Source organism: Cimex lectularius, unplaced genomic scaffold (genome assembly GCF_000648675.2).
Source record: "Cimex lectularius strain Harlan isolate CLEC.00 unplaced genomic scaffold, Clec_2.1 scaffold22, whole genome shotgun sequence".
Classification (NCBI taxonomy): domain Eukaryota; kingdom Metazoa; phylum Arthropoda; class Insecta; order Hemiptera; family Cimicidae; genus Cimex; species Cimex lectularius.
Genome location: NW_019392657.1, coordinates 1922126 through 1937623, shown reverse-complemented (window position 1 = coordinate 1937623; position 15498 = coordinate 1922126). Strand labels below are relative to the sequence as shown.

The following is a 15498-nucleotide window of genomic DNA, read 5'->3' as shown; positions in this document are numbered from 1 at the left end:
ATTGTCATATTTATTTAATTTTAAAGTTCAATTAAGTATATACCATAATTCAGGTGATCGTGAGGATGCATTTCATTTTATCGCTAGATGCTCGGTCCTGAACGAATTGAGGTATCTGTATGTGGGTAAGGGTTTTCTGACCAGGGAAGAGCTCGTGGCCCTTCTGAACGGCTCCGATTGCCGGGGTCTTGTTGATTTTGCTCGGAAAGCCTGGTTTTACAGATATGAATACATTGGAATGTAGGGAATTAATATTCTGTTCGTCTTATTTTGTTTCTTTTTTGTTTGTCTTTTGTTTTTTTTTATTTTGTTCTGTTTGTCTTAATACATATAATTTCTAAAACTAAACCTGCCTTCTAAAACTTAAGGCAGAATTGTCATGTATTAAACTCTTCATTATTCTAGTTCTCCTTCTCAACAAAAAAAAAGTTTTTTCTGATTAAAATAGTTGGACTAAGTCTTAGGATTTATTGAGAAAATAGCTTAAGAGAGACTAGCACGAGGAAACACACATTGCTGGTAAGTAAAATTTGTTGCTTAAACTTGCAATCTGTTTTTTGTGTGGGCTTCTAAATGCGAATTCTGTTTGCCTATGGGGGACCCTTTGTAAGTTGGAATCCTTTTGTTCTTTGAAGTGTCATTTTTATTATTTTCAAAGTTTATCGCAATTCAACCTTGTAATTTGAAAATCCTGTAAATAATTGTAACCTTTGAAGTTGATATTTTAAATTCTCCTTTTCTTATAATTATATAATTATGCATATTCTTGGGATAGTAATGCACTCCGAACTCTGGCTGACGGTTTTAATACCATGCCATAATAATACTGTGTTTTTTATTTTTAACTCTAAATTTTTTCATTTTGTAAATAAAGTATATCTATCTATCTAGTATATACCATTTGTTGTGTGACAAAAAATATATATAATGTGGAAAAAAAATTGCTTTTCATAGTAATGTTATTAATTAAATTTAACCATTAAATTGATTTTTATTCGCTAGTTAAATTTTTTATTTAATGAGAAAACATAAGGCAGAATTGTCATGTATTAAACTCTTCATTATTCTAGTTCTCCTTCTCAACAAATAAAAAAGTTTTTTCTGATTAAAATAGTTGGACTAAGTCTTAGGATTTATTGGGAAAAATAGCGTAAGAGAGACTAGCACGAGGAAACACACATTGCTGGTGAGTAAAATTTGTTGCTTAAACTTGCAATATGTTTTTTTTTATTACATTTATTTGATATTTACAACGACAAGTGATGTATTAAGTAAATATGTTCGTATATGTTGAATTATCATTTGAGGCTTTTGTGATTGAAGTTTCCCAGTGGTAACACTCCTTCACACTGATATCTTGTTCAGTCTTCACTCAATGAGAAGGTCTCGGGGCCACTTTCGCTTTAATCGTCTTGGAGGATTTTCAGGTAGGGTTGGAAGTGATAGATGTCGTACGAATAGATTACTGTGTTCAGTGATTGATGAAATTTTTTATAGCGGGTTTTGATGAATTCATGTGCAAACGGGATGTGTAGATCGTTACGAATAGTGTAATTTGAAACGTAAAAAGGAACATTTATAATATGCAGAAATATAGAAGGAAGGTATTGTATGTAGGTGGCAATGTATGCATGTAGTATGTACAATATTTATGATGTAAAAGCGATCGACCAGCTGTTATCAACAATATATTTGGTAGGATCGGGGATGTGGTCTGAAGAATGTCCTGGTGTTGAAACTACCCCGAGCTTTCGGTATGGTCTTCCTCAGGGCTAGATTCTCTGTTAGTGTTTAAAATTGTTTTTTCTTATCAACATGTATAGATGTTTTTTCACTCTTTTTGTAATTTCTTATACTAGTTCTCTTTGTTTACGTTGATTTTGTCTGTGATAATAGTTTGTAATAAGTGCCATTTATTTACTTATTGAAAACTGACGTACTTAGTATAAGAAATGACAGAAAGAATGAAAAAATACATGTTGATAAGAAAAAACAATTTTAAACACAGACAGATGATCTAGCCCTGAGGAAGGTGAAATAAAACACCGAAAGCTTGGCGTAGTTTCAACACCAGAACGATTGGACCATATACCCAATCCTACCAAGTATATTGTTGAATATGTTCGTATACAATATGTACATTTAACAGAAAGAACTTTGGCATTGGCTGAATTTGTCAGGCTGAAGTCTTTTATAATCAATATTTTACCTATTTCAAAAGATTCAAAAGATAGAATTTTCTCTCGTGGACTGAGAGGAGATGAAGCTATATATTGACCCTTACTGATCTTCGTTTGTCTATCTTCACTGTTGTTTTATTTTTGATATCTTGATGGTCCAGCCATCTACCTCGTAACTTAGGGAGACCCTAGAAGAGGCTTCGCCAATTTACTAAAATTTTGGTCCTAAAAACAGGGCTTTAAACTTAACGCCTTCCTCAGGCTATACCTGGTGAAAGGAGCTCGAGGAAGTTATGGGTTTATAATTTGATAATAATTATAATTATAATAAATATTAATTGTAAGTTATTTAGAAATCGTGGGATGCGGTCTGGTGTGATGTAGGTTTCAGAAAAACATTTTCTTTATCGTGCCAACGTTTCGATCTTTATTGAGATCATCTTCAGGGCCTGGGATTTACNAACATTTTCTTTATCGTGCCAACGTTTCGATCTTTATTGAGATCATCTTCAGGTCCTGGGATTTACAAACATTGTTTACATATTACAATTACATTTTGGATGTGGAAAAGTGAATTTATACAATGTAAAATATATTTTATTATTCAATCAAAGTATTTCTACTCACTCAAAGTGTTCGTAAATCCCAGGCCCTGAAGATGATCACAATAAAGATCGAAACGTTGGCACGATAAAGAAAATGTTCTTCTGAAATCTACATCACACCAGACCGCATCTCACGATTTCTAAATAAATATCGATTAACGGTCACTAATCACCACACATTAATTGTAATAAATATTTTTTCTGGTTGTTATATATTTTTGTTTATTTACGGTTATCACTTATTTTGATAGTTTATTATGCCTGATTTTTGAAAGCTTTCAAGTGAAATGGGCCAGATGTTTAGAAACGGTGTCATCTCCTCCAACGCAAGACCCCATATTTTGTTAGTGAGTGTTGCACTTGACCCGGGAGGTGCTACTTCACCCACCATATTCACCAGGCATGTAGGTTGCAGATACGGTCAACGAAAGTATTATTCACTTTAAACAAAAGGAGAAAATGGAAATAAATAAAGAAATCGCTAAGCATGGATTTAATGAATTGCTAATGAATAAGCCTATTTAATAGTATGACAAATTGGCAGTTAAATGAAGGGAAAAATTCTTAATCTCGACCAGAACGATGTAAATTTTTCGCCGTTTTTATTTATTTAGTGTATATAACGTCTTGTATTAATTTCTATCACGATTGGTTTGATATCGGCGCCGTTTCGTTCCTGTTTGCTCGATCAGATTAGGACTTCCAGTCACGATGTGATGGGGGTCGTTTCTTTAAGTTCTACCCGCATATAAGCCAAGTTTATTCTATTTACATTGTTTGTCTAATAATTACAACTTATCTTGACACATTTTATTGCTACGATTCATTTTGAAACGTGATATGCGAAATCTCGTGTCTGGCACAAATTTAAATAAACGGACATTAGTCGGAGGGGCATAAAAATTAATTACACAATGTTTCATTTTATAGGGGGGTATATTGAACAGGTATCTTACAGATGTAAACACGCTCAAAATATATAAAATTCGCAATGAAATATGAAACAGTGGTAATTTATGGTGGCGAGAAATCAGCACAAAACACCCATTTAATTCTGCGACTCCCGTTGAAAGAGGTCTCAGAAAAGGTCGCCTTTGGAGGGGACCCATAAATTGAAAGTTTGCGGTACGAGGACTGAAAGAGGTAACGGACAAGTTAGGTGGCCAAAAATTCTGCAGATCGTTATCGCGGCCGACCTCGAATAAAGCACGACGATTATCATCCTAATAAGGTCCCAATTTGTCGCTTTTAATTTGAAAATTTGAAATTAATTCGCATTCACATATCGCTGAGAGGATCGCGCTTCTTATTACAAAATTAAAAAATTAAAACACAGTCGTAATAAATTTTACAGTTTTTCAACAAAACCTGCTGAAAAAACTAAGGTGTAAGGATAAAAGCTGAATTGAAGAGAGAGGGATGAAGAGGTTTATGGTACGAAAAGGGGTACATGCAGAAATGGAAAATAGAGTTCCCTAATTAAAAATATAATCAGGGCTCCTCGCTGGCCAGGAGAAGAATGTATCTGATGATGAAGATGAAGAAACCGTCACTTCTGGTCCTCAGTTTTACCAAAATTTCCAAATTCCATAGGCCGATGTGGTGAGAATGAACGAGGCGATTGTAGGGCAACCTTGGATGTGTTGACCCGTTTCTTTGTGTCAGCGGGTTTGGACATGGGCCAACTTCCTGGGCCAGTTCGCTGTTTACGGAATGCCTCCGCCACCCATCCTTCCTCCATTCCACGTCCCACACGGCCAGGCCCACTCCTCCGTTAGGAGCCGTACGTCTCCACCAGATACATCCCCGAGGAATGGACCGGCCCGAACGGTTCTTTCTTACACGCCCAACGCCTATCATTGTTTTTTTAATACTTTACATGTTGCTCTCATTTTTTAACAATCAAATCGGTTTTAATACTACACTGACAGGCAAAAAATTCCACCTAATTGATTATTTTTCATTTTCTCGATAAAAGAAAATTCTGCCCTTGTCTCATTGTTTTTACCAATAAATATTTGTTTATGCTATGTTTTAAATTGGGAATATCAATTAGAGCTAAACCACTTAATCCTTAATCTAAAACAAGGATAAAGGATTTGTCAATATTTACTTTTTACGGAATTTTCAATGTTTATTCAGTCTCATTTGAATTCTGAAGCAAGAAACTATTTAGTTTTCATCTTTGTTTTCTTAATTTCAATTTTTAAACTTAAAAATGCCACTTAATGCTGAGGATGTTGCGCTTGGTGTGACACTTATGATGATGGTCGTTCTATCATAGGGCTATTGCCATCGGATTTCTTTACGAAACTGCGAGACGCCGTTAGACGTTTTCGAGAAACTGGATCCTACCATAGAAAGCCCAGTTCTGGACGCTCTAGGGTAACAGAACCACAGGATGAACGTTTCTTGAATTTGAGAATTGTGCCAAACCGGCACCTTCTGTTGTTCAAGCGATTCATCAGCTCCAGGAAGTTCGAGGCGTCCAAATTTCTGAACGCACTGCTCGAAGAAGATTAAACCAGTATGGACTGAGAGCTTTTCGCCCCATAAGAGGACCAGAATTTATCAGAACACACGGAGTTTCTCGAGAACGCAGCCACTGGTCTTTGGACTTTGGTCTGCTGTAAATTTTACAGATCAGTGTGGATGTGCTCTACGATCTCCAGATGGGCGTGGAAGAATGTAGAGAAGGCGAAATGAAAGGTGCAAAGCCTGTAATTTTTTCCAGAGTCAACCTTTTCAACGTAGCTCGTTGATGGTGTGGGCAAGAATTACAATTTCCCATTTCGAGAGTCGCACAAAGTTGGTTGATGTTGGTAGAAGACCACTCGTTATGTGCATAAAATTTTGGAACATCATGTGTTACCTGTCCTCGATGAAATCATCTAATGCACGATAATGACCATCCACATGTCGCGCGAATAGTGCAAACGTATTTTCAACATAACAAGGCATAAGCCTGGCCAGTCGTTCTCCAGACAAGAACCCCATCGAACCACGGGATAACCTCAAAAGACGAATAAGAGGACGTCCATCAACTGATGGATACACATGATCTGATACACTCCACGATCTGAAAGGACTCTTCGTGAAGAAGGGCTAACCTCTTGCAAAGAGACATTTCCAGATTGGCAGAAAGTATGCAGAGGCTTCTTCGAGATGTATTTAAGGCAACAGGATGAAATACGAGATATTGAAAAAAATTAAAAATCTAAAACAAAATTTACCTGTCCGTCTTTCTTTTCATTCTCCTTGCAATTTACATTTTTTAAATTTTTTTTAAGACCAAAACTCAATTATTAAACGTTAAAAACCCTGAACCTTTGATTAATATATAAAAATATATACAAATCAAGTTATATTACAAGCGGGTGGAAATTTTTGTCTGTCAGTGTATTTTAGGACTTATTGACGTATTTAAAATTACTTTTGATGTTATTATTCTCGTTCATTCTCATTTGTTTGATACGATTTTGAAAATCATTATTGAAAATCTCTACAACAACAAATAACCTTTTAATTTTCGCTTTTCTTCCTAATCAGTTCTCTTTTAATTATCGGCCGAAATGGTGAATTAATTGGCGAACTGTTTTCAGAGATTTTTGCCCTTTTCTCATTAAGTTATCTCTTCGACCTAGTCTGTTACAAATCCGTCCTCCCGTTGGTTATGTATATTAGATAAAAATTATTTTAATTTATTACAAGATCGAAAGGTTTTATATGTTAAGTGAAGAAATATTATTTAGATTTCATATAATCTAGCTCCGGATTGCAGTTAAACAATAAGTATATGTAGCCTGGTCGTTACCGTTCCCTTCGAACCTGGTTATGTTTTCCGTTTTGGTTTTACGCGTTCGGCTTCTCGCCATCTTCATCATCTTCCAACCGGCACCTGAAAACATCTTACTAAAAGCACACATCAAACCACCATACAACACTGTAAAAAGAATTAAACCTAATTTCATTCCACAAATAAAACCTATAACTTCAGTAAAGGAAACGATTAACCAATTACGTTTTTACATAACAAAATTTAAACATAGTACAAACAAAAATGACAATTAATTGCTTTAATTTAAATTGGAACATACCAAGAATCAGATTCAATAAAAAAAATTATGTTTTCAGGGTCTTCTTATAAATTCGTAAAGAATTTGACTCAGTCCTTCGTAGTCTGTTATAGTCCAAAATGGATATTTCTCGTAGGCCATTGAAACTTTTTTGTTTATTTTTCTAATCGAATTCAGGTTACTAGAGTAGCGCTTCAGTTAGTGTTCCATCATATATTTTTCTGATATGCCACAAGGCTCAATATTAGGACCAATTCTGTTTCTTATATATGTAAATAATTTGTTAAAACTAGATTTATCTGGAAAACGTTGCAGTTATGCTAACCATTTTGATTTTTCTGGCCATGATTTCAAAACTGTGTTATCTGATATAAATAAAGACCTAATTGTGCATTCTTTGTTGTCGAATAATTTTTTTACAGAAATAAAACGTTTTTAACAGAAATGAGCAAAACGTTTATAATTATTGTCTTTGACAGAAAGAAATTTAACCTGGAAGAATGTAAAATTATTTTCCATACTTGTTCAAACTCCATTGATATTTATTAATAACATCAAATAATTGAGCGTGGTTTTTTATTATATTTTTAATAAATTTCGAATGCTGAGAAATTGAATGTCTGTAAATCAATTAAAACCGGTTGATTTTGCACTGTCACAATCTATTTTGTTTTATGGAATTATTGCTGTTATCTTAAACCACTTATCTCACCCAGAAAACTTATTAAAATCAATCCAAAGAAAAATCGCAGATTTTATTTTATACTCAGAATTGAAGGTTATAAATTTATATCAGCTTTTTATTAAATTTTCCTGTTTATATTGTTTTAAATGTTCTTCTACAAATGTTGCTAGAAGAAATCATATTTTGAATATTTCTTAAACTCAAGTTAATACTTCGATTCACTATCATTTTTCATTAAATGTCGCCATTAGATTTTTGTATAATCATATAATAAGAATTACTATTGTACCAAGTTTCTGTAATTTCAAAACTTAATTTTTAAAAGATTGTCTCTGTTTGGTAATTTATTATTTTAGAACTACATCTAAAAATATACATTAGTTTTTATTTTATATTTGCATTGTGTTAGAACGTTTGATTTTTTGTTAAAATATTTTGTACAATTTATTTTTTTTGGCTCTGAACAACTACCAGTTGACAAGCACAAGTTACTTAATGAAAGCATTACATAAGTGAATTTATTATTATTAGATTATATTTCTGCTTGTAAAATTATTCTTATACGTAAGAATCACAAAACACATTACACAACATACTCGCCATCGCACCACTGAAAACCAACAGGCATCATCATAAAAACAGACGTACACATCGCCAAGCGATGTAAAATACAAACACGAACTACAAACAATAAAAAACGTAGGGCACAACCAGTAAATTAATAAACAAAAACAAAACTACCCTTCGATGGAACATGTTCGAAGTGGAAACACCAAAACCAAAACAGCCTGGATAAGCAGACCAAAAATGACTAGAAATGACAATGCTTATCACCTCGAAAACTTAATTTTTAAAAATTTCCCAATGTGTAAACATTCAAGGCAAAGGTAAAAAAGCTACTTATGAAAACTCTATTAATGATTCATAAAAATATGAGAAAATATTTAATTCAATTTAAAATATGTTGTGCTTTATATGATAATATTCTCTAATTTTATATTTAAATAGTCATTAATGAAACCTCATAAGTCTACTCAGGGTATCATATGTTTACCATATACNAATTAAATTTTTATTTTATTTATCATATATATATTTCTTGAATTTTACATTTTTGAGGATTAGAGGTTAAAAGTAAAATTCAAGAAATATATATGATAATTTAAAAAACAGTGTATTACTGGTAGTTTCTGAATGTCTTCCATTTTCCTAAATGTAAGAAAATAAAATTTAAAAACAAAACAAAAATAACAGTTCGACGAATATTGTGTTGCTTGACATATTTTCTCACCAATTTAATTAATGGTGAAATAAACGGTACACAAAACAAAAATCGTATTGAGAACCTAGCTCGGAGGGACGGATGCATTTTTGTAAACCGGTTACTCGGCATCTTCCGTTTTTATTCCAGTCCAAAAGCCGTTCACCATTTGATCTCAGAAGGTATTTTTTACAACACTTTCTACGTCATCGAGAACATCGCAAGCGAATTCGATCAGGATTTAGCATTTATACGTCCTAATTCCAGTATGACCGAAAACAATTTAAAAAAAAGTACATCTTAAAATAATAATAATAGTCTTTTAGCAAGTTAGGCACATTTTCCATGGCAATAATTTCATCAGATGAAGGTATACAAAAAAACTATTTTCTACGTAATTACTCTTTCTATACATAAATATTATAAATTTTCTCTTGATGTAATCAGTAAATTAAACTGATTAAATATTAGTTTTTTAAAGAGACTTGTTCTTAGCTCGTTAGATATAGCATGTAAACCTGTTATTACAAATACACATAATATTAACAATAATTAATTTAAAATTATTAATATTTAATGAAATAGATAAAAAATAACGGTTATTCTCTAAAAATGACGTTATGAATGATCACCTAGATTAAACTGCCCCATGAACGTTGACCTTAAAACTTTTCAATTAATAAATTGTTCATATCAGTCTTATTAATTGTGTGTTATTAAACGTTGAAAATTTATTTTTTGAAAAGTCACTCTTTTAAATTCCAACATCCTTCGGGTCTGGAGTTAACGGGATACGCGATTTTGGCTTATTAATCATTCTTTCATTACCCAAGTCAAAATCCATTAATTTTAAACAATATTCACTGTGCCGAGATAAAGTAAATAATGTTAGAACACAACGTTTGAAATATTCCATCCTTGTGTGAAATATTAGTAATTATAAACAAATTTTCAAGAACATGGGTAAACTTCTCATGTCAAAAGGAACAGTTCAAAAAATTCGAAATACAATGTGTTTTTTTTAATATTTACGATTTGGATTAGAGAGAAATATTACTTGATTAGGTAGCCTGCATTTAATTATTGACAATTACAAAGAAGCATGCATGGAAGGAAAAATATTCTCTTTTAGATTAGTAGGAGAAAAGCAAATAATCCCGTTCAAATATGACAAGAAAACATATAATTACACCTTGATTTATAAACAAGCATACACTTATAGTACAAATAAGGCTCGATCTTCTCACGCAACATCATCCTCGCACCACTAGGGCATCCAACTCTGCATACCTTCTGCAATTAAATCGTTAAAACTATAAAATATGGGAAAAATGGTTAAGATTCAAATTGGATATTAGGTAATTAATTTTCAACAATAAATATTTTAAAAATATTTTATACATATATAAAATAGTATTATTTTGTTATGATTTTCTGTTTCTTATGTTGAATGGACTATTTTATTATACTGAAGATAATGGTAACTGCTACCGGTAAGTTTATAAATTATGTGTCACATACATAAAAGTTCTGGAGTGAAAGGAGAGAGAGAGAGTGAGAGAGAGAGAGAGAGAGAGAGAGAGAGAGAGAGAAGAGGAAGAGCGAGAGAGAGTGAGAGAGAACAGAGAGGAAGAGGGAGAGCGAGAGAGAGAGCGAGAACAAGAGAGGAAGAGGGAGAGCGAGAGCGAGAAAGAGTGAGAGAGGAAAAGGAAGAGCGAGAGAGAGTGAGAGAGGAAGAGGAAGAGCAAGAGAGAGTGAGAGAGGAAGAGGAAGAGCAAGAGAGAGTGAGAGAGGAAGAGGAAGAGCGAGAGAGTGAGAGAGAACAAGAGAGGAAGAGGGAGAGCGAGAGCGAGAAAGAGTGAGAGAGGAAAAGGAAGAGCGAGAGAGAGTGAGAGAGGAAGAGGAAGAGCGAGAGAGTGAGAGAGAACAAGAGAGGAAGAGGGAGAGCGAGAGCAAGGGAGAGTGAGAGGGAGGGAGGGAGCGAGAGAGAGAGCCAGAGCGAGAGAGGAAGAGAGAGAGCGAGAGCAAGGGAGAGCGAGAACTAGAACGAGAGAGATTGATTGATTGATATCGCTTTATTTACACAATCTCTCAAGATTTGGTCTCGAGGACCGCTCTTACATCTAAAGAGAAGAAGAAGAGAGATCTAAAGAAGAAGAAGAAGAAAGGAGAGAGGGAGAGAGGGCGAGCGAGAGAGAGAGTGAGAGAGGGGAAAAGAGGGAGAAAGAAAAAAAGGGAGAGTGAGCGAGAAAGAGGGGTAGAGAGTGAGAGGGAGGGAGAATATTAGATTGTATGTGTTAATTCTTGCGGTTATTCAGTCTTTCACAGCTTAACTTTAAACAACTAATGTTGCAGATAATTTCTGTTTAAATTTGTGTATTTTCAATTTAAAAAACAATGTTTTTTACACATATATACTTTTGTGCAACAGTATTTTTTTATACAAGGACAATTGTTGCTACGTATAAATTTTAAAATAAAATAAAGCAAAATATGGCACCATAAATCGAAACCAAATCACTCAGACGTGACACTTCTTGTATGGTCTACGTGCTTCGTCTTGATGTCCAGCAGGTCGTGAGGCCCCTGCCGCTTTAATCTCTTGGGAGATTATTTGGGGTTAGTTCGGGATATAGGTTTAAAACTAGGGGATTGGAGTGTAATGAAAGAAAGTTGAGGAATTTCATGTATCGTGATTTTATGACATCTTTCACAATTTTTAAGATCATTTTGAAATGTGTGATTAGATACGTTGAAGCGTTTACTATTTTTCGGAGGATTTTGTATTGGAAAATTTGGATGCTACGATGGTTGGAATATTTGGCTGAACCTCACAGTCCCACGCCGTGATCATTTGTCTAAAAGTCATGACAATGTTTTGAACCGTCTAGACAATTCCTTCCTTTTCAATTTTTTATTGGATTCCAATCAATCTCTTGTCGATATACAGCCCGAGGTAGCGGATTAACTATATAGGTTACCTTTAGGTTAACTATAAGAAGAGATATATGATGTAGATACAGTAGTGGCATTATTCCACATCATAGGGTAAAAGTTATGTGTCGCCTTTTGCCTACATTTATTTTTTCTTCGGTTCGTAAGTTGAGCCTGTAGGAAGCGATATACGAGGACCGAATCTTTATTTGCATCATCTGCAAAAGTGTGAATGGATGTGTCAGCAGTATATGTTGAATAAAGGATAGGACTTAGGATATTGCCCTGTAGGACTCCAGCTTGATCAGTTGATCAGGATAGTAGAGAAAAAGACGTTCCTTGGCCGACCTGAAAGAAACGGTTAGTCAGGTCTGATCGTAATATGTAGAAGTAGGCGAATGGAAAGATGTCCTTGTGCTACCACAGCAAATCCAATCAAAAGTTTGAGCCACATCAAGTCAAACACCTTATTTTTTTATAATTATAAAAAACATTTTTATTTATAATTATTAACTGTCGTCTTATAATATTATCGATACTAAGTGAATAAATGCAATAAACGAATTATTTTTATTACCAGAGGAGTATCTTAGAAAAGCAGAAGAAATGGGTTCAACCGTGGTCCAGATCTTCCAGATCTTTCTTATCTCTACGTCCATCTTCTCTGCTAACGGTAAGCCATATTTATAACAAACGATCCACGAAATTATCAGTCAGAAACTAGCAAAATATTTTTAATGTAGATAACTTCTTTAAAAAGACCGGTGAAACCAAAATTTTGCTTACATTAAACTCAATATACTACTGATTAATCCATTTATGTTTAGTGGTCTAATTGACCAATTTAGTTTTTTTTTTTTTTTTTTAGGTAAGGTCTTTGTTGAGATGAAAAAGTTAGAGTCANGTAAATCCCAGGCCCTGAAGATGATCTCAATAAAGATCGAAACGTCGGCACGATAAAGAAAATGTTTTTCTGAAACCTACATCACACCAGACCGCATCTCACGTTTTCTAAATAAATACCTTTATAAAAAATTAATTGAATGAACTGAGTAGTCCATGAAGAAGTAATGGTCACCGGTGAACTAGCAGTTCGAATCAACTAGCTAGTTTAGTACCAGTTAATTAATATTTAAGGGTTAATTTATGAAAGGTATTGGTTGAGATAAAAAAGTCAGTGTCGCGAGCGGGATTCGAACCCACGATCTTCGGCTACATACGCCGCTGCTCTACCACTTGAGCTATCGTGACTTCGATCCACTGGGACACTAACTTCCCATCTCAACCCCACCTTTTGAATTTCTCTCCTTTTTGCCATTTTTCAAATGTCGTGTAATCTATTTGATTCTCGGAGACAAATGAAATGGCCACGGAGAGCTTTCGTGAAGATATCTTCAGTTTAATTATTAAATCCATTACAGTTCGGGGTCCGATTGACCAATTAACATTTTTCAATTAATTAATATTTATGAGAGGTATATTCGAACCCGCGACCTTCGGCTGTCGCCTTCTGCAGCCGAAGGTCGTGGGTTCGAATCCCGCTCGTGACTTCAACTTTTTCACCTCAACCAAGACCTTACATAAAAAGAATAATTAATTGAAATACTACTTATTATTCCTACTCGATGTAAAAAAAATTATCACATTGAAGTAGATCGAAAAAAATCAAAATGCTTGGAATTTCATTAAAAAACCACACCCATTACAATACAGACTTTTTTTACAATAAATAAATACATAGATTTATGTGTGTACATACACACTTTATACTTACATAGCCCTAATGGCGAAGGTACATAACATCCAATCATATGTATGTTTTTGTATGTTTAATTTTGGGTTTGTAATCTAAAGCTTTCAAAGTGTTTACAAAAACGTTTCATTAGAATCGAGGAAAACTGAAAGCATTGTATATCGTAGACATGCCATTAATATTTACTTCACTAGTTTTCGTAGTCCTCTTGACAAATTAATATGTTTCAATTAATTACGGTTTTTAGTTGAGATAAAAAAGTCAGTGTCACGAGCGGGATTCGACCCAACTCGGACACTAATTTCCCAAAACTTCATTTGTCGCCGAGAATCAAATAGATAACACGACATTTGAAAAATGGCAAAAAGGAGGGAAAATTCAAAAGGTGGGGTTGAGACGGGAAGTTGTTGACCGAGTGGATCGAGGTCAAGATAGCTCAAGTGGTAGAGCAGCGGCGTATCTAGCCGAAGATCGAGGGTTCGAATCCCGCTCGTGACACTGACTTTTTTTATATCAACTAAAAACCTTAATTATTTGAAACATATTAATTGGTCAAGCGGACCACGAAAACTAGTGAAGTAAATATTAATGGCATGTCTACGATATAAAATGCTTTCAGTTTTCAATAATATATTAGTATAATAAACTATATATTAGTATAATATATTATTGCCTAATTTTAATTTGGGGTGGTTTAACTTTTTATCTGGAATGTTATATTGTAGAGTTATTATCCATATTTTATAGAAAAATAACATTTCTTATGAGTGTCACATAAATTACTGTTATTACATACGGAAAGCGTCAAGAAATTGTAAAAGTTTGAAACGATGAAATTCATCTGAGCATCATTTTTCCAGGAAGTCTGCGATTTAAAATTCCCATAGACTATACAATTCCTATAGAAAGCTGGACAAGTACTGAAAAACCGTTTCAATGCAGTGAGCCAGGTTTCTTCGCCGACCCGTCGAACTGCCGACGTTTTTATCGCTGTTTCCACTTCGGCTCTTCTTTGTCACCGGTACATTTTGATTGTGCTCCTGGTACGATTTTCGACAAAAGCTTGCCCACCTGTGTCCTTCCTTCAGACTCATCCAGACCCAATTGCGAAGGTAACATGTATTAAATTTATTATAATTTCGTGTTTGCAATGATTAGTTTAATTTTTAAACAATTAATATTGTAGCAATTTATAATTTTTAAATAAATTATTGTGTAGTAAATTGTTTTTCTTTAATTTTAATTGGGGTGGTTTAATTTTTTTAAATTTATTAAGACATAAATATTTTTTTCAACACGGAGGAAAAGTAAGTAAAAGGTTTGCGAATTACACAAAAAAAAATACTTTCACTTGAGTAAGTATATTTTTTCAGGAAAAGGACGTTTTCGTTAAAGGACTTAAGGTGTGGATTAAGCGCAGCAAAGCACTACTGATGGGCAAAGCCGTTCGTTTTGAGGAAACGAGGAATCCTTTCGAGCAATATGATTTATTAAACTGGCACAATTGAACTACGTATATTTTCGTTCAATTTTTGATAAAGCAAAAAAAGTTCATTCTTTTTGTATATTTCCAAAATTTTCTTTTGTGCCGGTTTAAATTGGTTTGACGTAATTTTGGCCAAATTCGGAAATTATAGTTTTTTATATTTAAAATAATATACGATTGTGAGGTATTATTATTTTTTATTATTCTGCATCTTTCACACATTTTATCTTCTATATTGGTTTATTTAAAAAAAAATATATAAATATTCAGTAAGTATAGTTTTTTTATATTCATGCAACGATTGTGATATATATTTTTTTGTTATTCTGCATCTTTCACAAATACATATAAAATTTGTATTGTAGTGCAGAAAGTAATTTTTTGAGAATATTGCGAATATTATAAAAAAATAAATATAAAAGATTTTACATAAAGTGAAAAATTACAAAATTCCAATGCTGGCTCTTTCCATTTTTACAGAAAAATCTTAAATTGTTAAATTTTGGTTTTGTGTGTTG

The 15498-nt window shown here is 33.5% G+C and overlaps 1 long non-coding RNA gene across 2 annotated transcripts; it reads left to right on the top strand.

The window, feature by feature from the left end:
* Positions 1 to 475: 475 nt before the first annotated feature.
* Positions 476 to 15213, top strand: LOC106666258. Of its 2 annotated transcripts, none has more exons than XR_001340406.1 (4): positions 476 to 519; positions 12322 to 12414; positions 14355 to 14606; positions 14868 to 15213. It is a non-coding gene; the product is annotated as an uncharacterized LOC106666258 (long non-coding RNA). The 2 variants fall into 2 exon arrangements; XR_001340404.2 differs by lacking the exon at positions 476 to 519 and adding an exon at positions 1022 to 1186.
* The last annotated feature ends 285 nt before the right edge of the window (positions 15214 to 15498 follow it).